Source organism: Patagioenas fasciata, chromosome 29 (genome assembly GCF_037038585.1).
Source record: "Patagioenas fasciata isolate bPatFas1 chromosome 29, bPatFas1.hap1, whole genome shotgun sequence".
In the NCBI taxonomy this organism is placed as follows: domain Eukaryota; kingdom Metazoa; phylum Chordata; class Aves; order Columbiformes; family Columbidae; genus Patagioenas; species Patagioenas fasciata.
Genome location: NC_092548.1, coordinates 2,272,731 through 2,300,438, shown reverse-complemented (window position 1 = coordinate 2,300,438; position 27,708 = coordinate 2,272,731). Strand labels below are relative to the sequence as shown.

Genomic DNA, 27,708 nt, shown 5'->3' with positions numbered 1-27,708 from the left:
GGGAGGTGCCAGAGCCTGGCCCAGGCTGCCCAGAGCGGGTGTGGAGTCTCCTTCTCTGAGACATTGAAACCCGCCTGGACCCACCTGTGTGATCTGCTCTGTGACCCTGCGTGAGCAGGGCTTGGACTGGGGATCTCCAGAGGTCCCTTCAGCCCAACCAGCCTGGGATCCTGTGATCACCTCTCTCCAAATCCCTGCTACACTCCTTTAAGCTGAATGCCTTTTCCTTCTCCTCCCGTTCCTTCTCTAAGATTTGCACAAGGTTCTTCAGGAGGCAGAGACCCGAACTATCTTCTCTGCCTCATTATGCATTTCCCTTCCTTTCTGGAGTTAGATTTCATGTGTAATTCTTCAAAAATGTTGGTCTGTTCAGTTGAGACCAAGGCTGCGCTGATAGTTGGACCCTGGTCGTTTCTTCTCGGCGTGCTCGCGACCTGGCAGCCCCTGGCACGGGGAGGGACCTGTCCTGGTTTTCTCAGGATCCTCTCCCAGAATAAACCCAAAACATAGTGAACCTTCAGCCGCTACAGAGCACTGAATCATTAGGCTGAGTCTTGCTCTCTGCCGGTCTGGCACGGTACAGTGATTTTGGTAGCCTCGGATCATATTTCATTTAGCTTATGGGCTCTCCCAGGAAACGGGACCATCAGTAATTCAGCACAAGTGACCTTTAAATGAAACTGGTGCACAGATATATCGAGAAAGTGCAATTAGCAGATAAAGTGGCAAGCTGCGCAGAGCTATAAATATTATAATTGAGTTGTGCCTGCTGTTTCCATGCACTTTTCTAAATACCCACAATAGACTGTAAATTGCTATAAATAAACAGGCTGGGAAATCAAATCAATTTTTTGCTGGAGTTGATTCCATTTATGATTTCACTCTTGTAATCTTTGTTTTTGTTTTGTTTTTCCAGTCGTGTGGGAATATTTACAAAGGCCTTTCCCAGACGGGAGCCTGGGGCTGTTTTGATGAATTTAACAGGATCTCAGTTGAGGTCCTTTCTGTGGTTGCTGTACAGGTGAGTGGAGAAACACTCATAAATAAATACAAACAGAGCAGAGCCATTCTGCAGTCTTTGGAGCAAGGGTAAAAATGGCAATTGCATATTGCCGGTTTCAGTTCTGTGTATAGGCAGGTGTGGGATTAGATCTCAAGATTAATCACATGAATATCACAGCACTGCCAAGATGTCGCAGTTACGTGCTGCAAAGCTATTTGTCACTTTTCTTGCCCCAGTTACAGCATTTGTGCCAAGACAATTCTTTGTAGCATCTTTTCCCAGACCACTACGCACCATGGCTCTGTACCTGTTCCTCCTCAGGAAAGCACTCGTGTCATTAATCTGCTGTGAGATAATTGCAGCACATCGTTTCAAGACAGAGAAGCTGCCTTGACTTGCGGCTGCTCAGTCTGCAATGTAGGGAATAATTTTCACAGAGGGGAAGAGGGGTGTTTGGGGCAGATCCGCTGGACTTCTGGGGGTTCCTTATCACCCCTGGTCAGGCACAGGTTGTGTGTCATACTCAGGAAATGGGAATACATTCAGGATTAATTTTCTTAACCTGTCTCCAAAACTATATGGCTGTGGATTTAGTTCTGGTGTCTGTAACGACAGCTCTGCCAAGTGGCTTTGGAAGGTATTCCTGGCCAACTGGCACCATTCCTTGGAGGAATGTGCGCAGCCCCGTGGTGCTCCCAAAAGCCAGTGTCAGCTGGTGACACTCGGGAGCTGGAATCTGGGGCAGATCTGCGGCCCTTGCTGACGCGCTTGCCCAGGGTACCCTGACACCGTGGGATTAAACCTGGGACAGAGCTATTGGAGCGGTGCCCAGCTGGGCATGGGTGTTTCCCCTGGCGAATGGTTTCTCATCTCCTCTGTAGTTTAGCTGCTCAGTGCATTGTGTTGGTGAGTCTCGTGTGAAGCGCAGCAGCATCCCTGGAGAAGGGCTGGAAGGGAGACTGGCCTCCCCATCGTGCCAGAAAGTCCTGCGCTCTCGTGCTTATATATATAATCTGTCACTTCGCGTCCTCCTTCCCCTCCTCTTACCAGCCCATGAGGAAACCTGGCATTATTTTATACAGGGGAAGCCTTGGGGGGCTTCAGTGCAGAAAACTGAGGTGCCAAAGTGCCCAAGTTCTTCAGGATCCAACTGTCAGCTGAGTGCGTGTTTTAGGATCCTAATACCTGATTGAGGTGCTGAATTGTTCCTGGACTCCCTTTTGGGCTCAGTGTTATAGAAAGATATAAAGCTCAGAAGTTTCTACGCTTCTGTAAATGTTTCGGTCAAAGACATTGTTCTTAACCCCTCCATGAACTCCTCATTCTTCTCACCTGTTTCACTCATAATTGGTACCTTATGTGGCATCCCAGAGAAGCCCCAGGCAGGTACAAGAGTTTATGTATCATTCCCTCTCAATTTCTCTTCCGTCAGGTCCTAGTTTAAAGTTGTCATTGAAAAAAAGTCTTTGAGGATCTTGAAATAAAAAGGGAAGCTGAACAAAAGAAGCCCAGGAATGACTCAACTGCTGATGGTTCCCTCGCTCCTGGCTGGAGCGTGGCAGCTGAAGAAAGCGGCACGGCCGTCATTCCATCATGGTGTCTCCTGGCTGCTATTAGGAGTGTTACCATGGCGATGTTTAATTGGCTGTCTTACTCATGCAGCTGATGTCGATATGGTTCCTTACAGGGAAAAATTCGATTAATTGCTTTACTTTGAGATGGCAAACAGTAGTGAGGTTAGAGCGGTGAATAGAGAGAGATTTGCCCCTCGCTGAGGTGCTGTTTGCAGAGAGGTGAACTCTTCGGAAGGAGAGGAATGAGCAGAACAAAGCTGCAATCAGGCAAATATAAAAAACAATATAATATTAGTGAGTGAAGGTGTTAGGAGAGGTCTTACAGCTTCTGCCTTCTGGTTTTGGTTTTAAATCAAACATCTGATGTCCCAAAATCTTTAAAAGTGATATCAAGTGGTCAGTTTACAACTGAGCTGAGGCCAAGCTTATTGGGAGGTGCTACCCCTTCTCTGGGCCTGGTCAGGGAACGGAGCAGGCACAGGAGGGTTTTGGGATGTCCTGAAGAGCAACGCTGTGTGGGGAGAGGTGAGATGGGTAAAGGGAATAATGGGCCCATATTGTGATAGACTTTGGGGAGTGCGTTTGGGTGTTGGCTATGTTGTGGATACCTGTACTGCCCTGTGTCTCTCTCACACATCAGACCTCTGCTGGGCTGGCTGGTTCAGAGATGGTGGAGCCTTTGGTGGTGTTTTTGCTGTGAGATGTGCTGAGCAGTGTCCCACAGGTGATGTCAAAAGCCAAGGTGAATGCAGGCAGTGCTGGGGACATTTCCCGCTCCTGAGTTGCTCTTCCTGACCCACGTTCATCATTGTCTCATGGAGCAAAGGTGTGAAGTCTTGCAACTCCTTTGCATTTTGACTTTCCACTCTCTTCAGCTCTTTTTTCTGCTTTGCCAGAGTTTGACTGAGATGGGAAATTGATATTGCCATGCTGATGTACTCCAAACAGTGTATAAAGCTTTATGCTGCCGGTAAAAAATAAAACAGTGATTAGCCCCATTTGTCACGAGGCCAAGAGTAACGAAGGAAGCACCGTTGTCTGATGTGTTTTTCATAAGTGAACGCTGATACTATAGTACTGTCTTGATTTCTAGGTGAAGAGCGTGCAGGATGCAATACGGGAGAAGAAGAAATCCTTCCATTTTCTTGGAGAAGACATCAGCTTAGTACCATCAGTAGGCATTTTCATCACCATGAACCCTGGTTACGCAGGGCGAACAGAGCTACCTGAGAATTTAAAAGCTCTCTCCAGGTGAGTCCAGGTCAGGGTTTGTGACCTGGCAGAAACTGTCTTTTGGAACATCCAGGCTCGACCTCATGTCCTTGGGGAATTCACTTGCATAGGGCATTCGCAGGTAGTTTAAGCCTTGCACAACAGGCCTGGGTCTGGGCACGCACAGGCAGGGCAAAGGAGCTCTGTCCCTTGTCGTGGGGAAGGCAGAGGGTGACCTGGCTCGTAAAAGAAGGCCTAGAAGATGAAGCTGCAAATGCGCTGCCTGTAAGACCTGTAGTCAAGAAATACTTGTTCTGCAATGCCTCCTCACCTGTCATTTTAGGCCGTGTGCGATGGTTGTGCCAGACTTTGAGCTGATCTGTGAAATTATGTTGGTGGCTGAGGGATTCATCGAGGCCCGGGTGTTAGCCAGGAAGTTCATTACTCTCTACCAACTCTGCAAAGAGCTCCTGTCCAAGCAGGTGAGCCTGATTCTGTGGCTGAGTGGTATGATGAATCTCCAAAATCAGCAGAAACATGGCACTGTGCTGCTCAGCTCCATGGCTAACGTTTCACAGCTTTTATTTAATGGCTGCATTTGCACTGGCTGCTGGGGGAGGAGAGGGTTGGTGATCATCGGAGCAATAAAATTTTCAGACTGCTTTACTGGAGCATCTGCAGGGACAAAAGCATTTGACCAGCTGCATTAATGGGAGACCTTTCAGTGAGTTTAAATGACACCATGTTTGGGGTAGTATTCAGTGACCTTTTGCTTTCCAGTCTCTTCCTATTGATTCTCCTGCCTGCAAAGGGTTTATGGTGTCCCTCTCTGAGTTCAGCCTTAGGCTGGTTCCAGGTCTTGTTAGAGTTACTGTCAGTGCAAAGCAAATCAGATTTTTCCTTGTCATTATTTGTGTAGATCGAAGCTGGGTCCAGAGGAGACCTGAATCAGGATTCCTGATGATACAAACCTGATCTTGGCTGTGCCAGCATGAGGCTGGGTGGGATATGCTCTGTCGCAGAAACTTGGTGCTGTGCCTTGAGGGGCCTGGTGGAAGCCATGGCCTCCCACACAGAGCAGTCAGCTGTCGAGCTGTGCTCTGGAGGGTGTTAACAGGACAGAAATATGAACAGTTGTTTGTTGGCTTGAGAGTTCTTCCCATGCCGTTTTGTGGTACTTTTTCAGCAATGTCTTTACTGACCCCTTATTCCTGGACCTCCTCTGAGACCAAACAGGCTTGTCATCTTGTGATGGGCAGGGTGGAGAAACTTGGGTCTTTGGGGCCTCATAATGGACTAACAAGCCTTTCACCTTGGTGGCTCCTGCAGATGCAGGGGGCTGGCTGGCCTTGCTATAGGTGCTTTATGATTTAGGTGAAACAAATTGCTTTGGTCTCTGGAGTGCAAATCCTGCTGCTGTCTTACTGCCAACTGTGAGCCCATGTGATGGTCTGAACAGCTGAATTATTTGACTCTTTAATACTGTCCCTGACGGGAATCTCACCTCCTGAGATGGAAACCAGGTCACTCAGGCTGGAGAAGGTCTCTGGCCACAATGCAAATAACAGATTTAGATGTATTTTCATTGCTTACTAGTCTGGCAGTTTGGGAATGGTGGTTCTTCACCCTACATGGTACTGTCTAAGCATAAACTCATGCCTCTTTTTTTTTCTTCCTCTGGTGTGGGATCACTACGACTGGGGCTTGCGTGCCATTAAGTCAGTGCTGGTTGTTGCTGGCTCCCTCAAGCGAGATGACCCAGAGCGACCCGAAGACCAGGTTCTGATGCGCTCTCTTCGTGACTTCAACATCCCCAAGATTGTGACGGATGATGTGCCGGTGTTTATGGGGCTGATTGGGGATCTATTCCCTGCCCTGGATGTGCCTCGGAAGCGTGACCTGAATTTTGAGTCGTTTGTGAGGCAGGCTGTGCTGGACCTCCGGCTGCAGGCTGAGGACAACTTTGTGCTCAAAGTAAGACCAAGAGATCTTCTGCTACACCCACATCGCCATCAAATCATTTGGGTTTTCTCAAACAGCTTTGCTTCTACAAAGAGAGCTCTGCACAGCATTGTCCTTGCAGGCAGATCTCGCTGGAGGGCAGTCAGCTGTGCTGGGTCTGAGGCAGCTGCACCTGCTCCTGAAGTCAGCACTGGATCAGTCTCTGGGCTTCCAAAGGGGCCAACTTTTGTAGGCTCATGAAAGTGTAGCCCCTGGAGAGCAGGGCCTCATCAGGTGGTGGTTGTCAAGTATAAACAGCGCTGAAAGTTTATCTGCAGGCTGAGGATTTCACCCATTGTGATTAGAGTGGCTGGACCAAACTCAATTGTCAAATCTGCTTGTGTCTCAGGGTCACGTCTTTCTAAAGAGGTGGCCCAGTGGGACCTATTTTATAGACCTGAACTTCAGTTTGGCATCTTTGTCTAAAATTTGGGAGTGTTTTTCTCAGGTGGTGCAGCTGGAGGAGTTGCTGACGGTCCGGCACTCTGTCTGCGTGGTGGGTAACGCGGGCACGGGCAAGTCTCAGGTGATGAGATCCCTGAACAGGACTTACCAGATAATGAAGCGGCGTCCTGTCTGGACAGACCTCAACCCCAAGGCAGTCACCAATGATGAGCTCTTTGGCATCATTAACCCAGCAACAAGAGAATGGAAAGACGGTAAATGTCATTTCATGTCTGAAATATGTAGATAAAGACGGGTATTTTTAATGACTTTCCCGAGCAGCAGCAGGGTGACTGGTTCTTCATGTGCAGGTCTGAGAGCCCAGGTGCTTGTCTGCTGCCTACAGCCACGTGACAGTTTGTTGTTGAAAGGATACACAGGATGTTTTAGCTCTTTGATCTTCAAATGGGAAATATAGCATAAGCCTACTTGATCCTATTGCCCTAAGAATAATTTTAATGCCCATTAATACCAACACTTACCAGTTCCTAAGTGGGGCAGGCAGTTTTTGGGAGTTGGCTGGACCAGTGATGGAAGAGATGTCCCTCCTGCACTGTGGTGTGCACTGGGACCCCAAAAAATGTCCCATCCCCAGGTTTTCATTGCTGATAGCACGCACAGCAGCCTTAACGTCAGTTTTTCCACTCAGTATGGCTGCCCGATCTCTGTAGCACACCAGCGTTTGCCAAGCTGTTGATCCTGCTTACTCCTGAGGAACATTTCAAACTTGCTGGAAGATTACAGAAAATCTGGAGTGGAAATGTTGGGTTGTGACTGATACATAAAGGCAGCTTCGATTTACGTGTGCGGCGGGTTTGGGAGGTGCGGGGGAGGTGAGGGAAGACATTACCATGAATCATCCACAGCAGCAGATGAGCTGCCACCCACCTCCCCTGGCCCCGCCATGGACCCTTCCCGACCCCCTGCTTTGCTCCAATGCCAGGTTAATTTCTTTCTAATTGTAATTAGGGAGCCTAAATCAAAGTGGCAGAGGGACGTGCAGGGTACAGCCTGAACTGTGCAGACTGGCTGCAGCAGTGGCTGCAGATCGAGGGCAGCGGTGACACCGAACAGCAGGAGGGACATTTTACAGGTGACTGTCCAGTGGTTTCTGGCCTGCGATGGTTTAAATGAAATAGTGGCACTCCTCCCTGAGCTTTCAAGGCAGATATTTTCTGCAGTAACCATTCCTGAAAATGTTGTTTCATGTTGTCAAAGACCAGCAAGGCAATCTCCACCACAGCCTAGCAAGAGGTGACCTGTTCCCTTACAGATCAGCCCCTGCTTTTCCGCTCCCCAGTTTTATCCTGTCACATTATCAGAAGTTGAAAAGGTCCTACATGTTAGGTGGTAAAAGGTCCCATATGGGAATCCCAAAAGTGTTCTTTGCAGAACAAAACTCTTCTTTTAAACCCCAAGAGAGCCGTGTGCTGTGGATGCACAAGGTCGGGACAGAGGCGCTTTCCTCTCCCCGCTGCCGCGGTGTATCCGAGGGAAGCCCTGCTGCCCTGAGACAGCAACTGTTTCTGATGCTAACAATGTCGGAGTGGTTCCCAAGGCGTGTGTCCAACACGTAAGGAACTGGCTGGAGGCAGAGGCGCTGAAGCGTTATTTTTGTTGACCCAGTCTCGGGATCGCACACCTGTTCCAGGTGAGCCGTTCTGCATTTGCTGAGCACAAGCTTTGTCTTCAGTCAGATGGTGCCACTAGCTGTTCCTGATCTGGATCACAAAGAAATAGCTTGTCCTGGAGAAAAAAAGAGAAAAAAAAAGAGTTCTTGTCACAATTCACTGGAAGAGAGGCTTTTTTTTAATGTTTGCCTGATGTTTTTTCATGAGGACCAGCATCTCCCGAGGTATTTTCACATGTAGAGGAGAGCAATAGTTTTGTGGAGTTTTCATTTGCTCTGCAGTGCTGCTGCTCTATTCCCAGCCTTCGTGGTCTTCTTAACATTCATTATTTACTCCCCTTGAGACTCTGTATCCTCTCTCTCCTTGATTTTACCAACATTTTGTTCTGTCATTCAATGTCATTCTGTGCTTGTTCTCCCCTCAGTCTCACTAAAGCCATGACCCAGCGTTTAATGCATCTTGATTGCCCTGATATACTTTGAGCCACAAAAAAATATTTATAAGGATTTCCTAGGCATGTTCAGGTGGTTTTCTCTGCATTGTATAACTCATGCCGCCTTTTGCCTTTGAGTAGCTACTCTACGTTTTTCTTATCCCTTATGATTCTCGGTGGGAATGAAGCTCGTGCGTAGGTCTGCAATCATTTTCAGTAGTGATAACTGATAACCCTTTTTTCACTTTAAAGCAAACTAGAACCGTATTGTGATATAGTAATATTTACGTATAGGCACATAGAGTTGTGCATGTTTGAGAGGAAAGCATTAATTAGAGTAATTTTTACTGTGTTGCTGGAGAAAACCGTTAGAGCAGGTGTCAAGTTCAGTGTTCATCACCATCTTCCTGTCACCCTCCCAGGCCTGTTTTCATCAATCATGCGAGAGCTGGCCAACATCACGCATGACGGTCCCAAGTGGATGGTACTAGATGGAGATATTGATCCAATGTGGATTGAGTCTCTTAATACTGTGACGGATGATAATAAGGTAATGAATATAAGTTAAAGAAGGAGATATTCTTTGACTGCGTGGCATGGTTCAGCCTAAAAATGCAGATGCTGAAATAACACCTCCTAGAATAATGCGGTTGTGTTTCTTCAGATACACCAAACAATATCACATATAGAAAATGGTGCATGAGGGGAAATAGCTCAAATCATGGTTTCATTGTAATTTCCCTTCCTGGAACTGGGCTCGTGGATAATCACAGATGTCCTGATTGTAACTCCAGGCCCTTCAAAAATAGGGTGGGGTCATAATTCCACACCTTTTTCCGCCGCTCGAAGGGAGTGCTGTTCCTTTGAGTCATGGAAGACAGTTCTACTGCCTGCTGGAAATCAGCTGCATTCCCTCAAGGAACTGTGCTGGCAGCAACCAAGCTTTTTAGTGCAAAGTGCTGAATGCTTTTCATTCCTGTTCCTGGGGAAGATGTCATTCTGTCTGTCTGTCTGCCCAATGCAGGTGCTGACCCTGGCGAGCAATGAGAGAATCCCTCTGAACCCAACGATGCGGTTGGTGTTTGAGATCAGCCACCTGCGCACAGCCACCCCAGCAACCGTGTCCCGAGCGGGTGAGTCCTGGCCTGAGCTCCGCACTGGGATTTGCCGTGAACCCAGGAGGATCTAGTGCCATTAACCAGTCTTCTGTTGGCCAACCTGACTCCTGTTGCAAGTACCCAACCTGAGATCACAGCGGCCGTGGGTGGACAGGGCAGGTTTTTGACAGACAAACTGAGGATCCTGACCCCAAATGCACATGTGGAGCTGTCATCATCCTGGAGATTTACCCAGAGCACTCTGACTGTTGGTGGGTGATCATGGCTTCAGCGTTGCTGAGTGCTCCTGTTGTGCAAAGCCCTTTGGATGGACTTTATGAGGAGAAGGACAGTATCTGTCTCAAAGAGTTCTTGATCTTCTGAAGAAGTGCATGAAGTATGGGAGAAGGGAATGGAGGTGTCCCCTAGTTTTACACATGGGGAAATGGGGCCCAGAGCAATGAAACTGCTCAGACAAGACAATGTTCTGAATTTAGGGCAAGGTCATGAAAAGCGCCGTGGTTTCAAGGGTGAAGTTTCTTCACTGTTCATGTTTCTACTCTGCAGTGGGGCAGGAAAAGGGGGCAGGTAATGGGACGTCCCGTCATATTTGATAGGGTTTTAGTTGTGTGAAAGTACCTGGTAAACTCTGCTGGAAGAAAGGAACAGTTTCTGCTATGTCTTTACTATATGTTCTCTCTTACCCTGGGCCTAAAGGGATCCTGTACATCAACCCGTCGGATCTGGGCTGGAATCCTCCAGTGAGCAGCTGGATCGACAGGCGAGAGATCCCGTCCGAAAGAGCCAACCTGACCATTTTGTTTGATAAGTACCTGCCCATTTGCCTGGACACCCTCAGAACAAGGTACCATCTGATGAGTGATTGTGTCACCCGTGGTGAGGGCATGGGGACACCTGCCACTGTCCAGCCCAGCTGTGCTGCGCTGGGTTGTGCTGCACATGATCCTCCTTGCCCCTGGAAGCCCTGAGCATCATTGGCTTAAGCTTAGAGAACCAGCAGGGCGAGGTGGGCAAAGTGACGCTCCTGCCTGTATCGTGTTGGTCAGATCTGGTTTTCATCTGATTTTGATTTGATTTTTATTGTATTTCCTGTATCAACTCTCTATCTCTTGGAAAATAATTCCGGCAGATCCCAAAGAGAAAGCTTTTCAGCCTCCTGATGTGTCAGGCTAGACCTGAGCGCACTCCACAAGTTATTTTTCATTAAGAACTTGGGTATTTGGAAGGGTCCTAGTGCTTCTTGGCTTGATTTGGCTTTAAAGCAGTGTCCACAGGGAAGTCATGTGGTTCTTGCTTATCATCATGTGAAACCATTCTCTTTCTCATACTGTGGTGAGGACTGGCCAAAGGAGAGTCCCAGAAAACTTAAGGGAGCATCTCCCATCCTCTACTTGCTTCCTATAGTTGCACTTTCCTTTAAAAACAAAAGAAAAATCAGTGAGCATGGGAGATGTCAGCCAAAAGGGGGATGTGTCAGAAGGGTCTGGAATCAGGACTTAAACATTGTGCTAGGGAACTTCTCTCTGTGGGACCAAGTTGGTTTTGACTGTTGGTAGCAAAGTCAATCGGACGTTTCCCATTCTGTTTGCTGAACATTGTCTCAGAGCGTGAAATCCACGGGATTAGCTGCAGGCAGCCCTGAGCTGAGTGTTTTGGTAGCTTGCTTAATTCAGAAATCGTAGAACCAACCTTTCAAATAGCTATAATTACTTTATGGAGGACTTCAGTGCAGCTACAATATTAGTTTGGAATTCTGTAAGTGTAGCTTAAATGAATGTAAAATGGCAAGATGAAAGGGTTTGTTTTATTACTCCTCTATTTGACCGCTTTTGAACTCATCGTGCTTGCAGGAAATCATTGCCTTTAGCAAGTCTTCCATTCTGCTTCTTTCAAGAAGATCAAAGTTTTAAAATGCTTGAAACTTCTGATTATTGTTATTACTTGTATATGTGCCGGTGCCAGCGGGTCTGAGTGTGAGAATGGGTGTTCTCTTTATTGTACCTGGGAATAGGACACGTACCGCTGACAAGCAGAATGCCAGTATTCTGAAAGAGCATTTCTAGTCTTCCTGGGTTGTGATGGACGTATTGCTTTCTAATTTCCATCCCTTAGATTTAAGAAGATTATTCCCATTCCTGAACAGAGTATGGTTCAGATGTTGTGCTACCTCCTTGAATGTCTCCTGGCAGAGGAGAACACACCTCCTGACTGTCCCAAGGAGCTTTATGAACTTTACTTTGTCTTTGCTGCCGTCTGGGCCTTTGGTGGATCAATGTTTCGAGATCAGGTAAGACGGAAGATGCCTCTTCAGCATCTTTCACACAGTTTGTTTGTGTGGTTTTGTGTTGTTTTGATTTCTTCATACTTTCTGAAACATAGTGCTATGCCAGTAATGCTGTTTTCCTGGGGCTCTCATATAGGTGATAATAAACTAGAAACACAACAATTCCTTTTACGAAAGGCCTCGTTATCCAGGGTGTAACACCACCGGAGAACAGCTGAGGGGTCAGTGGTAAAGGTGGAGGGATGTTTGCTTATGCAGATGCATTTCACTGGGGAGAAACATAAGGTTAACTTATAGAAGGCTGTGGATGTGCATAATGTGATCAAATTAAGACTGATTTATCAGATGGATGTATCAGTGGAGCAGTCTTTCAGCCTTCTGACTGCACAGGTAGACGTGCTACATAACACAAACCAGCCGGTGTTTTGTCACCAGGGCAGAGCAGAGCCGGAGGAACAACCTCCCTTGACCTGCTGGTCATACTTTTCCTAACGCACCCCAGGTGCCATTGACTTTCGTGGCCACAGGGGCACACCTACTCTTGGGTGGTTGCATCCCCTAGTCAGAGGACGCCTTATCCTCAGATCTAAAGTGTGTAGTCCTGATGTCTGGGTCTGCCCACACTGCACTGCTGTCAAGGGCTTGGAGATCCACGTCTGATCTCCGCTGGGCTCGTGTCAAACTCTGTGTTGTCTGGACTATGCGGGAGGTCTCTCCACGAATGTAACACCAGACACCCCTCCCCAGCTCGGGTGGAGGCACTGCCGTTCTTGATGGCTGCTCAAGTGCTCCCAGGGGTCTCTTTGTGTGTTTTCATGTACCTTAACGCCAGACCTAGAGTGTCTGCTGGTCTCTTCAGATTTGCTCCATGCCAAGGATCAGATGCTTCAGGAAGTGCTGAACAACACAGCTCAAGCTCAGCTGGGTGCTCACTTGGTGCCATCACACCTTGTGACCATTGAATGACCTGTGCGAGACCAGCTTCCTCGGTCCTTGTGGAGCCTCCATTTCCCATGTGCCAGCTGGGAAATACTCAGCCTTAGTGTTGCCAGTCTAGGATGACTTAAAGAAACAAAACAAAGCACAATAAAGCCTGGGAAGCACTACTTGTCTTTGCTTCAGCAGTACAAGCGCAAGTATGCTGGTGTGCGGTGCTGTGGCAGCTGGCCGCTGTGTTCCCCGTGCCGCACAGTCAGTCTCGGGTGCATCAGGCCAGGCTCCTGCCTGCGGTAGTGGCTCTGGGTGGGCTGCAGGAGCAGCTGCAGGCACAGCGACCCTCCGGGAGGCTCCGCCGGGAGCCTGGCTGTGCGTTACTGCCCGCGATGCTCTGTAAATGTCAGAGCTGAGAGTGCGAGGATACAGCAGTCCGAGCAATGGGGAGCCTGATGAAAAATGATCCAATATAAAATCTGTTTATTGCTTTCCACCGAAGGTGCCCTTCGCGCTGACCTTTCGCGGCCGAAATGTCAGGAGAAACAGTCTGGGAGGCTTCCCACTACTCGGTGCTTGTTGGTGGGTAGCGGGGCCCCTGTATAAAAACAGATGATAGATTTGCCATTTCCTGGCTCTGAAATTAGCGGTAATCCATATGGGGTTTTTATTAAGGAAGTGGTTTGAATTCCACACCGTTCTGGCAATAGAGCTGGGGCTGGAGTGGCTCCATTTAACCGCGGGGTCAGGGAGGGCGGGCAGCGCGGCACAGCGCGCTTGCAGGCGGTTTGGCTGTGGGGGTAAGGGCACCCTTGTGGGAAAGCTTTTAGCAGCCACGCACGTCCCGCTCCACTGCGGGCGACTCTGCTGCCGCTGCTGAGGAGTTATAACAACAGGAGAATGGAGAATTACAGGGATTCTGCCTCTCTGAATAGCACGAGTCTGCAAAATCGTGGATACTGTTAATGTGTTTTTCAAATCCACTGGTCTTTTGAGGGACTGTGGCTCAGGAGGCTTTATGGAGGACACTTGGTTCAGTTCAGCAACAAACCCAGGTTTCCTTATGGAGGCCGAGCAGCCTATGGACAATGTGTTGGTGACCCCACATTGTATGGCTATGGGGAGGAGAGACCCGCAGACACCCCAGGAACAAACTGTGCTGTTAAAACGGGCTAAATGATGCGTCCGGTATTTCACAAACATCTTTCTCACAGCAGTTTTCCTCTCCTCCTCTCCTCCACCTCTCTCCAGTTCCCATTGTCCACATGGGAAGGTGTTTGGGCAGAATGGCTGGCCCAATGTCATACAGGAGACCTAGGGCAGAGGAGGGGACTAAGCACATTTTGTGAGTCCTGACCCAGCATCTAAAGCAAAACTGTCACCCCAGTTGAAAAAATTCAGATGCTCCAAAATCTCCATGTGTAGAAAGATACAATGGGGAAAAGCAAGGAAACGGGTGCTTTGAGGGGAATGTGGCAGCGCAGAATCACGGCGGGGTCAGAGGGGCAGCCCCTCGCTGCTGCTTTGGTACGCTGGGGTCTGCAGTCCTGCTTGTCTGAAACGTTGTGGCTTGAAAAGAAGCCAGAAGACAACAACTCACTCTGAATAGAGTGGTGTGATTGATGAGGAAAGGCTTTGGTATGCGTGCTGTGACTGACCATGAGCACAGATGTAGACGGATGTTGTGTCCTTGTCTGTTGGAAGAAGTAGGCACCAAGAATCAATCAAGTGGTCTGTTTAGTCATAGGCACGTATTTCTCTTTTTCAAATTGATCCATCTATCTAGTCTCAGACATACCAAGAGTGATCAACACAGAGGATGAATTATTTAGATGAATAAATAGGACTGATGAGCAGAAATGAAGAAAATGAAAAATTAGGCTTAATAGCAGGAAAAATGATAAGAACTTTATGCTGTGGAATATATTTTAAGGACTAATCCCGCTCTGGTGGACTGGGATAGATAACATTCTCCATTACTAATTAATTGATCCAGATTAGTGTATTTTCTCCACTTTTTGTCTTATAGCTTGTGGACTACAGAGTGGAGTTCAGCAAGTGGTGGGTGGCAGAATTCAAGACTATCAAGTTTCCCTCTCAGGGCACAGTCTTTGACTTCTACATTGATCCAGAAACGAAGAAGTTTGAACCTTGGTCTAAACTTATTCCTCAGTTTGAATTTGATCCAGAAATGCCCTTACAGGTATGTGAACCTTGCACGTGTTTTGTCTGGGAAGAGCACATGCATTTTAGTGACTGTATGCAGGCATTTCAATTGAAGTCTCATTCGAGGTCAAGCACTTCATAATAAGAATGGCATTCCGTCCTGGTTTTGTTAAAAACAAGTTTCTCTTTTAGTGAATTTGCCTGTCAGGTAAAACCTTCATATCAGCTGCGTTTTCCTGGAGAACCAGATCCATGTTTTGGTAAACATAGCAATGGAATGTGAGGTTATTGATAAGGACAGATTCGCATCTCGCGAGAGGGGCAATGAGAAACAGGTGACCAAGAAACTGACAAACAGAGTATAACATCCCATTCACGTGAACACTTCATATAAAAGTGGGAGATCACGAGGATCTCGTCCATTTTGCTTATGGCCGAGATTAGGAGAGGACCTTGCTGGTCGTCCCTGCGAACTGAGGCCTCATGACAGACTGAATCCAGCTCCGGTTGGCTGCACAGTCCAGTCCAGGACTTCAGGTGCCAGCTCTGCAGTTGCTGGGGCTTTCAAGATTGGTTTTGTATATTTTGTATTATTTTCTCTATTCTTATTAGTAGCATTAGTAAAACATCTTTAATTTTTCCAATTCTCTTCTATCTATCCTTCTTTCCCTCCCAATCACCTGTCCTGAGTGGGAATGGGGGAGAGAGAGGGGCTGAAGGTGGGGGAGAGGGGGCTAACAACACATCTGCCATGGTTGTATTGTCACCCCACAATCAAAACCCTTGACACATTCTTTATGAAGTACAACTCAATTACCCATCTTTCTTTACTGTACTTTGACTGTGAAGACTCATCCTCCATCCATCTTCCAGAGCTGAGTGATGTCCATGAGGCGCAGGCTCAGAGACACCTATGAGCCAGGGCTGGTGTGCCCAGGGTGCGGGATGGAGGTGCGTTTGGCCTGCAGAGAGAAGCAGGATGTGGGACAACGTAGTGACAAAGTCCCTGAGACACCATCTCGTCATTCTGCGTGGCTGAAAATAGGGTTGTTTATATGATTTGGACGAAAAATGAGAGTTGCTGCAGGTAGTGAATTGCGTTCGCCAGCTATGCCTTTCTTTCCTTTTAGAGGTGCCACAGTGAGCAGATGACTTGTAAAAATTGTTACCATTTTAGCAAAATGTGTGTTTGCGGGGAGATCCAGATGTTGCTCCCAGCATCCCGCTGTCATTGTTTCGTCTGTACAGATAGTTTGACTTGAATGGTTGGTAGCAGTGTATTGTTCCCTTCCTAGCGCCATCTAGAAACTCAGGTCACCGCACTCATTCCTGGCTCTCCCAGTTTGATGTCTCCTCAGAACATGGCAGTGGGGTGGTGCCACAGATGGGTACACTTACCTGCTCGTTTTGCCCCTCTCAGGCTTGCCTGGTGCCCACCACCGAGACGGTCCGTGTGCGGTACTTCATGGACAGGCTCCTGGAGCGCCGGCGCCCCGTGATGCTGGTGGGCAACGCCGGCACGGGGAAGTCTGTGCTGGTGGGGGACAAGCTCTGCTCACTGGATACAGACGCCTATGTGGTGAAGAAGGTCCCGTTTAACTACTACACCACCTCTGCCATGCTGCAAGGTAAGACAATGGCTGAGATGTGGGACTTCTGCCTGGCAGGTCACCAAATTCCTGGGGTGTCCGTCGGGGTTTGGAGCTGGGTGTGCACTGTGGGCACTGCACTGGCACCCACTGACTCTTAAATCCCACTGTGAAACTCACTGGTCCGCAGACTCCTGGTTTTATGGAAAATGGCATTTCCCAACATGAGGGATTGAATTCTGAACACCACGACTCTGGTTCAGGGCTGTGCGAAGCACACACTTAAATCTGCTGCTGTTCTCTACAGCACACAGCTCGTACTTGACTTGAGGTGTGTCTTTAATACGCTTGAATTTAAGCCCGTGCTGAATAGAATGGGTTGCTTGGCTGGGATCTAAGCTGTGCTCAGAGTGCAATGATGGGAATTGCATCCCAGTTGTCAGTGAGGACAGTGCTAATGGGGATGTGCAGGTGCTGCTGGTTCCTGGGCTGTCCCCCGCATCCTGATGCAGCCCCGTGTGCTCCCACGGAGCGGGTGCCACATCCCACCGCCCCAGGGGACACGGCTGCTGACCCTGGGAGGCTCTGACCTGGGGAAGCCCATGAGAATATCTTTGATGAGGATTTTGGCACATCAGTGAAAGATGAAGTTTGAGACCAGGATAAGGTCAGTTCTGCTGTGTAGTCTTTTCACAGATGAAGAGAAAGAGGGAATTGTTGAAAAGTGACTCATTTTGGAATGGTATTTTCACTTTCAGTTGACCTAAAGAGAGAGGATAATTTTCTACATGTATTTATTAATCAGGAATGAAACAACCTTGCTTGTTTTGAGTTGAACAACAGCTGTGGGTCACTGTAAACCAAAATAACTTCCTTTATGGAGTTTGGTCTGACCCAAGTGTCCTGAAATCCCTTTACTCCCTCTACAGGACCAGCACCAGTGAGACCAAGGTTTTAACCTTCACCATGTGGGTTTTTCCTGGCCAGGTGGCCCTGGGGCGAACACGCTCACGGCCATGAGCATCACAGCCCCTGTCTGTGCTCTGCTGGGCTCCCGACACTGCAGATGTTTTAAGGAAGGTGTCAGAGTTTAAAGTTGCCCTGTGGGACTGATCCACTCGCAGAGGTGACAGCACAGGCTCAGCCCACGCTGTGTCACCTGGGGCTGTGTCGTGGAGTCACGGCAGCTTTCTGGGGCAGGTCTGAAGGGTTTTGGGTCTTGCTAGTGTGTGATGGCTGCAGTCTCCCTCCTCCCTCCCAGGTGCCCCTTTGCTTTTTTCCCTGTGTTGGGGTCTCTGCAAAATGCCCTTGAGCTGCTAAATGGGCTGAGCTGTCTGGCTGGCTGTCTGTCTGTCTCTCTGTCTCTCTGTCCAGCTGCCTGGGTGGGGGACAAAGATGCTGAGGGACCTAGAGATTCTTTCTTATGGGGAGAGACTGAGAGCTCTGGGGCTGTTGAGCTGGAGAAGAGAAGCTGAGAGGGATCTGATCAATGGATCAATATGTCAGGGTGGCTGTCAGAGGATGGACCAGAGTCTGTTCAGTGGTGCCCAACGCCAGGGTGAGGGGCAGCGGGCACAGACTGAAACACAGGAGGCTCCATCTGAACATGAGCAGAAACTTGTTTGCTGGGAGGTGCCAGAGCCTGGCCCAGGCTGCCCAGAGCGGGTGTGGAGTCTCCTTCTGTGAGACATTGAAACCCGCCTGGACCCACCTGTGTGATCTGCTCTGTGACCCTGCGTGAGCAGGGCTTGGACTGGGGATCTGCAGAGGTCCCTTCAGCCCAACCAGCCTGGGATCCTGTGATTCTGTGAATGTGCAGCCGTTTGTCTCCAGCTGGATGGGCGAGTGTGTGCAGGTGTTATTTGTACAGGCAGACCTGGCACCGTGTCCCTGGTCATGAGCTGTGGGCTGAGTCAGTGATTTTCTTCCCCTGCACAGAGGAGCAAGTTGTCTTGTGTGTGGATGAAGATGTGGTGGTGAGATTTGCATTGAGAAGCATGATTTATACTGCTTGGCCTGGATCCCTGCTGCTCATTTTTTAGAGTTAATTTGTCCCTTTTTGTGTAGTTTGTCACTTGGCTGCTTTATTCTTTTCCCCAGCAGGCACATCTTTAAATTTGTAAAACATGGGCACAAAGTAATTTTGGATTTTTTCTTACTTAAAAAAGATCCTAACCTGAGTTCCAGTAGCTCCTTAGACAAGGTGCCTGTTGCTGCAGAGATGTATAAGATGCAGCCCTTAGGGGAAGCAGAGTTGTTGTTCAACCCATCCCTGCATCCTGTGGCTTCCAGAAGCGCCATGTGCACAGGGGTTAAAAGGAGCCCAACACTCTCTCTGCCTGAACCTGGGGCCAGTTTGGGGATTTTCTGTAGTTTATTGTGACTAAATACCACATTCTGTGGCATTTGCCCTGGGCCTCGCTCTGCTTCGTGCCCTCTTGGGCCTCTGCCCCTCCATCAGATGTAGCCCTGACTTCTGTCATTCAGAGAAATTGCAATAAATCTTGTGGTTTTTTTTGTTTGGGTTCTTTTTTTCCCTCTCCCTTGCTCCCCAACCAGAAGGTACGAGGTGTCCAGACTGTTTCTTTGAGGTGCTGGTTTGAGTATGTGTCAGGATCTCACACAGACACACCGCCCCTTATTATTATTGTGAGATACGGCTTTGAATTAAAATACCACTTCCACGAACATGTCACTTGATCCCCAGTAATTGCATTTCAGTGTGATGAATCTCTTGCATACTTGTTTAACCTCAAAAAGGGCTGATTTTATATGTTAATTAGGGACTAATTAAATTTAAATTAAATGCTTATTTGAAACACTTAATTTAACTTGCTACCAGAAATTTCAAATATTGTGGTTTTATTGAACGGGGAGAGAGGCTCCGCTGAGGAAAGATTCATCATTTTTCGTAGCACAATCCATTCCTTTGTGCAGCAGCTGTCTGTGACAAGAAATCAGCTGCATTTTGAGTGGTGAGCAAGGCGAGCTGTCTGCAGTGCACCCAAGCAGGAAAAACCCAGCGTTTTGAAAGGTCTGTGATCTGAAACAAACCAACGGAATATAAATCTTCCTTAACAACTTTTGCACGTGATAATAAATGGCTTAAAAAAACTCCCAGTCCCGTTTACATTTGCCAGTCTTCCCTAATTACAAAGAATTGCTACTTACCGTGTGCTGCTTTATAGCACCTTATAGGTCTGTTGCCAACCCAAAACTGCTAATGAAACAAATTCTTCGAGTAAGCACAGGGCAGAAAACCCACCCGGGGTCTGGGCAGAGGAGCGTTGCTTCCGTTTGCTTTTCCACTTACTGAGACAGTAAAGGTTGCCTGGGCTGCAATCAGAGGAATCGATAACCTATAGAACATGATGTGCAGCGACGTGGGGTGATTTTTATTAAATATCAGCCCAGGATTATAAATATTCCCCACGTTTTATGAGCTAGAGCAACATATGACCCCAGCCTTCTGCTAAAACAAATTAAAGTCTTCCAAGGCTTTGAAATGCGAAACTGTTCTCTCCGTGCTTTCCTTTGCGTGTGCGTGACCCTACTTGAAACTAGGTGGTAATTTGACAGCTCGTGTTGGAATTAAGTCTTGTCACATTATCTGGAGGGTTGGGTAACGCTGGTGAGAAGATCAGGGAACTTGTGATTATTTGATGCATTTAAATAAAAGTGTCATGTTGGTTGTTCTGAAGATGTCCAGGAATTTGGCCCTGAGATCGCCTATTTTTGTCTAACAGGGTAAAAGATGCATATATTCACAAAACCAGCAGCTTTGCTCGTGGGCTTCTGTGCCCACAGCATCCATCTCCCTTTCTCCATCGCAGCGCCCAGTGCCTGCTGCCCTGGCCACGCTGCAGTTGCCGCATCGCCGGGGCAGGCAGCAGGGGATGCTCACTGCTCTGGCACAGCCACCTCTGCAAGCAAGATTTCGTTTAAAAAATTATGCAGAAGAGATTCAAAAGGCTTTATCTTGCATGAAAAGCTCTTGTTTGCTCTGAGGTAGACATGTTTTGTAGCAGACGAAGTTTGTTGTATTTTTGTTTGGAAGGAAGAGTTGAGAGCTTTCTGATTTAAGTCAAACCAAAGTGCTGACCAAGGGTCCCTGCAGGGCTCCCAGCTGCACTGTAGAATCATAGAATCAGTTTGGTTGGAAGAGACCTTCAGGATCATCGAGTCCAACCGTAACCCAGCTCTAGCACTCTAGTCCCTGAGAACCTCATCTCCACGTCTGTCCAACCCTCCAGGGCTGGTGACTCCAGCACTGCCCTGGGCAGCCTGTTCCAATGCCCCACAGCCCTTTGGGGAAGAAATTGTTCCCCAGATCCAGCCTCAGCCTCCCCTGGTGCAACTTGAGGCCGTTTCCTCTGCTCCTGGTGCTTGTTCCTGGGGAGCAGAGCCCGACCCCCCCTGGCTCCAAGCTCCTTTCAGGCAGTTCAGAGATCAGAAGGTCTCCCCTCAGCTCCTGTTCTCCAGCTGAACCCCCAGGCCCCTCAGCTGCTCCTCATACAGCTGCAGCTGGGGGACATCTCAGCTCCTTGAGGGGCCGCTGTAGCTACACACAGCACAGCATTGAGCTGGGCTGAGAAATCATTTTTATTTTGCAGCAGTTGCTCTCCCAGTAGATGAGCTTTGCACCTCTGCCTCCCTACAGGTATGCTTGAGAAACCTCTGGAGAAAAAGGCTGGTAGGAATTATGGCCCTCCAGGTACCAAGAAGCTCGTGTACTTCATTGATGATCTCAACATGCCCGAGGTGGACGCTTACGGGACAGTGCAGGCCCATACGCTGATCCGGCAGCACCTGGACTACGGCCACTGGTAGGAGCCTGCTTGGGCTTGGTTGTCGGAGACCTTTTTGTTCAGCTCCAGTGCTGGGGAGTGGGTTTGAGAGAATCTCAAAGCGTGGGTCCCTCTTCCCATTGCATACTGCTGGGCTAGAGCTGGTTGGGAGGCTCTGGGTGAACTGAGAGTTGAGCACCCTCAGGGCTTCCCCTGTCCCCAGCAAACAAATTCACTTAGAATCACAAAACGTCCTGAGCTGGAAGGGACCCGCAAGGATCATCGAGTCCAGCTCCTGTCCCTGCACAGGACAACCCCACAGTTCACACCGTGTGTCCGAGGACGTTGTCCATCGCTTCTTTAATACCGCTTGATTGCTTACTCATAGCTGGGTTGAGAGGAGCTTTGCTCTGCTCTTGCTGTGGCTTGTGACTGTGGTCCCAGTGCAAAGCCTGCGAGGGGAGCGCGATGCTCGGCCTTGCTGCCCCGCGACGCTGAGAGCAGAGGCGGCTGTGGATTTGGCCTCAGCTGGGGTGAACCCCCCTGCTGTGAGCACCTAACATTGTCTTCTGTCAGGCAGCAGCAAACAACCATTATCTAGGCAGAGGTGATTTGAAGGAAAAGCAGTGACTGTTTTGGAAGGAGATTGGTGTGTTTTACACTTTAGCCAGCAGCTCTGTGTGGGACATGAATATTTGCATCTCTCCACAGGGAATACAGGGCAGGGACGCATTGCAATTTCCACTCTCCTCAGCTGTGTGCATGCCTGAGCTCTGCCAAAAGCTTCCGAGGAACAGAGACAGTGGAGCGGAGGCAGAAATCTTGGGCTGTGGGTGTCAGGGAAGTCAGGCAGATAGAGGGTGAGGGAGCTGCGAGGGAGCGTTGGAGGCACAAGGGGCTGCAGCGAGGAGTAGGGGGATGCAGTGAGGCGCAGAGGGATGCAACGAGGTGTGGGGGATGGAGTGAGGCATAGGGGGATGCAGCGAGGTGCGGTGGGATGCAGCAACGTACAGGGGATGCAGCGAGGTGCGGGGGGATGCAGCAACGTACAGGGGATGCAGCGAGGTGCGGGCGGATGCAGCAACGTACAGGGGATGCAGCGAGGTGCGGGCGGATGCAGCAACGTACAGGGGATGCAGCGAGGTGCGGGGGGATGCAGCAACGTACAGGGGATGCAGCGAGGTGCGGGCGGATGCAGCAACGTACAGGGGATGCAGCGAGGTGCGGGCGGATGCAGCAACGTACAGGGGATGCAGCGAGGTGCGGGCGGATGCAGCAACGTACAGGGGATGCAGCGAGGTGCGGGGGGATGCAGCAACGTACAGGGGATGCAGCGAGGTGCGGGGGGATGCAGCATGCCATGGGTCCCCTCCCAGACACATCGAGGCCTTCTGCCCATGTGCTCAGCAGTGCCCACTGGGCACTGTATTGCATGCAGGAAGTTATCATCTCACCAATATAATAGGCTCAGGTAGGATCTCTCAGCAAAGCATATTTTATTAACGATTTTGCAAGGTCGGGTGTTCCACCTAAAGGTAGGCACACAAAACAGGGCAAAAAGCCACTGCTTATATCCACCCCTAATCCCAACTGCAAATTCCCTCCCCAGTTCCCCGTTGGTTGGGTACGGCAGGGTTTACAGACTACCTGACACTTCCTAGCTGCCCAGGCTCAGTTTACCTGTCTCACGACTCCATTCTAATAACCCTTCCCATTATTTCTTTATTTTCATTGAAGGTGTGTTTTCTTGACTGTCTGAATTTTAACCACTGGAATGGTTTTCAATTCCTCCACACCCGCTCTGGGCAGCCTGGGCCAGGCTCTGGCACCTCCCAGCAAACAAGTTTCTGCTCATGTTCAGATGGAGCCTCCTGTGTTTCAGTCTGTGCCCGTTGCCCCTCACCCTGGCGTTGGGCACCACTGAACAGAGTCTGGTCCATCCTCTGACACCCACCCTGAGATATTGATCCCATTGATCAGATCCCTCTCAGCTTCTCTTCTCCAGCTCAACAGCCCCAGCTCTCTCAGTTTCTTGTCACAAGAAAGGTGCTCCAGATCCCTTAGCATCTTTGTAGCCACCGCTGGACTCTCTCCAGTAATTCCTTGTCCTTCTTAAACCAGGGAGCCCAGGACTCCCTGTCCTCCCCCGGCAGCAGCAGCCTGCTGACCCTTGTCATGTCCCACCTGGCGCTATGGTTGGGGGAAGTGTGACTGAGATTTGTCAGTCCCCTGGGTTGGAAAAAAGTACATACAATCCTGAAGGTCCACAAACAAAAGACCTTTATTTTTTGTAGCTTGGTCCAATTGGCAAATGACTCAGTGGCAGAAGGATTTATGTTACTTAAGCTCAATCGATAAACAGTTTAGCAGCGAAAAGATTCACATGAAAGAGTTTTGTGGCACAAGTGGGGCTCTAAACCTTATGTTACTGTATTACTCACAAAAAGGAAGGCAAAGAAATAGGAATATAGGAAGGAAAGAGAGAGGAAGAAAAGAAGGGGAAAGGAAGGGGGAAGGAAATGGGAAGGGAAGGAAAAGGAAAGGGAAAGGAAAGGTCTCACCACCCTTAGGGCTCCGTGGTGTGTTTGAGGGGTTTGTAGTCTCAGGTCCAGTTCCTATGCAGGAATGCTTGGGTCTGTAGTCAGGGTTCAGCACCCTGTGGTGTGTGGTTCGGTTCCCGTGGTCAGCCCGGTGGGTGGAAGGGTCCCCAGGGTGGCACCCTGCCCGTGCTGGCACAGGTTTTATAGGGTTTATAGCCCTCGGGATCACCTGGGCTTTTGTGCAGGCGTCACTGGGGGTGATTGTGGAAGATGGGGGAGGCCCGAAGGGTCTCTCAGCCTGGGCCTTGACACCGTGTCGGGCCTGTCAGCGCACAGGCTGCGTGTCCTTCAACACAGCACTGCCTGTGTCACCCAGCCTTTGTCTGTGGCTGTCACCTCGGCCTTGACATGTAAATCACCATTCACCTGCTCACGATGGCCCGTCTCCCATGACTGGGTGTTGCAGGGCTGGGTTTGCCACAGTGTTTGAGAGTCACCCTTGTAGTCTCTCACACCCTGTCCCGGGTTGGGATCAAACCAGAGACACTCCTGCTGTTTTCTGCCATTTCCATGCAAGTGAAGAGTATGGCCCAGGGGCTTTGCTCAGTGCTTATTACTGATAGAAATATTAGCTACAGGTTGTTGAAGCTGAAGGATTTCCACCAGGAGCAGGACTCGCGTGTGCCAGGCCGTGTACAGATAGGCCGGCAACCTGGGCCTGGGCCTCATCTTGGCAAGACGCAGAATTTGACCCCCTGAAGACAAGCGGCCTCTGGCAGCCCAGGGACACGTACTGAGAGAGGCAGTGGCCGTGGTCACTGTGCTGCTGCTTGTGTTTTGCCCGAAGGTACGACCGGACCAAGCTGTCGCTGAAGGAGATCACGAACGTGCAGTATGTGTCGTGCATGAACCCGACGGCGGGGAGCTTCACCATCAACCCTCGGCTGCAGGTAAAGCCCTGCACAACGGCAGGTGCATCGCTGGGTTTATTTTGGGGTGGATCATTTAAACGTGAGGTTAGAGGACAACCACTGGCAGATCCTGCTGTTGTTTTATCAGTACAAATGGCACGAATCTGTCGAGTGACTGTGATTCCTAATAGTGAAGCACCGAACTGGGTCCCTTATTCCCTTGTTTGTTTTTCCTCGCATTCTGCAGCTCCGTCAGAGGAGGAAGTCAAAAGTTGCCAGCCAGCTTAACACCTACTTTCAGGACAACCTTCTGGTCCATACAGGCAGATTTTGCCTTCATTTAGCTCGTATTTAGCTCTGAAGCATGGTGCATTAACGCCGCCTGCTTTCCAGAATTGTCTGCTGCAGCTGTCAGTAAAAAGAGGTGTGGGGGAGAAACCCAAACGAAGAAAACAGACAAAACTAAAAAAAAACCCAAGCCACACCAAAACACAACAACAACAAAAACCCCAACAAACCCCAAACCAAGCAACCAAACAAAACCAACAAAACAAAGAACACCAAAACCAACCAACCAACCAAATCCCCCCAAAAACCTAACCGAACAAAAAAACCCCAAGCCAAACAAAAAGCAGTTCAAGCGCTGCTGATAACAGAAGATTTGGGAAGAGATCTTAAACATTAGACTTTGATTTTTGGGAGCTGCCAACCGATGGAGGGACTGGGTAGCAGTGAGCAAAATTCATTTCATCATGGAGAAACCTAATGACCAGAGTCAGCTTGGACCCTGGCTCCTCTTCAGCAAGGTGTGGAGTTAAAATGAAGTGTCCCATGGGCAACTTTGCAAGTTCCAAATTAGTAAAGAGGTCCTCTGGGAGATGGCACCTTCCAGGGGCTGCTCTTAATAGAGACAGTGACTGGGCTTTGTCAGAGGTCGGTGGGACCTTCAGAGCCCTTTGGCTCTTCAATGGACTGCACTTCCAGTGTAGCATTGGTGAGATGCAGTTGAAAATCCCTGGTTTAGTGAGCAGAGTGATGTCACTTCCCACCTGAGCTCTGCTGGCAAACTGGGAGAGGGAAATAACCTTGTTCAGGTGGACTGCAAATCAGAGAATCATAGAACAACCCAGGTTGGAAGGGACCTCAAAAGATCATCTGGTCCCGCATTTCATGGGAAAGGGAGCCTAGATGAGATTATCACAGCAAATCCCCAAGGGCATTTTGCTTGAAAGGTGTTTTTCTACCTCTCTGACCTTTCCATGCCTTCCTTTCTCTCCCTCAGCGTCACTTCTGTGTCTTCGCGCTGTCCATCCCTGGGCAGGATGCCTTGTCCAGGATCTATAGCACCATTTTAACGCAGCACCTGACAAGTGGGAATTTCTCGGGGGCTGTGCAAAAATCAGCTCAGCAGCTGATTGCCCTTGCCCTGGGACTGCACCAGAAAGTAGCCGCTACATTCCTTCCAACAGCCATCAAGTTCCACTACATTTTCAACTTGAGAGACTTCTCCAATATCTTCCAAGTAAGTGCAGTTGCTGTCCTGTGGGACTTGAAGCTTGTCCCGATGCTACAAGAGGCTGCGGAGCTGTGTTCCTCTAGCTCTGGTGGGCAGAATGCAGTCTCCTACCTAAAAATGACACAGCACGTGTGTGCCCTGAGTAAAGTGGGTGACCTTAGGCCATTCCTTAATTCCTTGTTAGTTTTGGATGGATTCCAGAACCATTGCCCATGGCTTTGAGAAGCTTAGTTACTTTCCAGCCTCTTGTGGTCAGCGGGGAGGGATGAGTAGTTCCAGATGGATGTGCAGGTTTGGGGTGGGTTGAAAGGCCCTCTGGCTGTAGAAGGGACCAGCTGAAGGGAGCTTTGGGCTTCCGACTTCAGCACTTAAATGACTGATGGTGAGTGCGATGGAGCTGCGCTCATCTTTGGGAGCCTCAGTTCCACACGTGTAAATGTGGGGATTAATGGCACTGTTCCACCACACAGGCAAATTATTTGATTGTACTGAAGCAGGTGGTGGATAGTTAGTGGGTTACTGGCCCTGAAGTTAGATCCAGCTTAGCTTGTTGGCCTGTACTGGCATGTCCTCTTAGCTTCTTGATGGTCAGATGCTCAGTATGTGCATGAAGGGTGGCATTTAAAAAGGTGATAATTGAATCAAACCCAGCTTTGACTTAATTGCTAAAACTGAATTTCCACCAGAGCCAGTTCTGTACCAAGGGGAAGTTGTTCAGATTTAGAAATATTTTCTTCCAACAACGGAGAGACTTTTTTTTCCCCTGAAATCTCATACTTTGAAGCAGTAGATATTACTGCTCAAAGAGCCTTTCAGAGTTTAAGGCTGATTAGTAAAATTTGAGAAGGTTCTCAGCAGCCGAATCGAGAGGTTTGGAACACCATAAACTCGTGTAGAACCCCGGTTTGTAACTTGTTGCTGTCCTTCTTAACACCTGTTCTCCTAAGTACGTACTGAAAGTTTGGTGCCTTGTGGTCTGGTCCATCACACAAGAACTGAAGTAATGACGTAGTGGGAAATGCAAAAACAGGGCCTTGAAAAAGTTAATAACTCTTTTGTGCCAAGAAAGAATCAGACCTGTCACTTATGCTCAGCTAAACATCAGCAGCTTTTGATGTTAGATGTGGGTCGTGTTAACTCCTGACTTCTAGTTAATCTGTGCTTTGAAAGGCAGAGAGAGAAAAGCAGCATTTCCATGGGAAGCTTTAATTTTAACTGTAACCTGCTTGAAAGGTGCTCAGGTTGTGGGATATTAGGAAATGTCCTGCCAGGTCTGGATGCTGGGGCAGGAGCAGCGACTGAGCTCAGGTGTTGTTTTGTTTATCACGTGGCTTCAGGAGTGGGGGAGTCTGGCTCCTGGGCTTCATAATGTTTATTTAAATAGTGGTCCAATTTTTCTTGAAATCCTTCCTTACCTTTTGGATTCATTCTTGATTATTCCTTCACATTAAATATTCTTGAGTTTTTGAGATCTCCTGATATCCTGTTTGTCCCTACGGGAACACAATTTTCTTCCTGAAATTGAGTGTGAAAGAAGCTCTGGACTCCGGGAATGCATTTCCATGTGTT

General features: G+C 48.9%; 1 pseudogene; it reads left to right on the top strand.

Moving 5' to 3' along the window:
* The window catches only part of LOC136113845 (dynein axonemal heavy chain 9-like), a 248,318-nt pseudogene that overhangs the window by 58,002 nt on the left and 162,608 nt on the right, over positions 1-27,708 (top strand).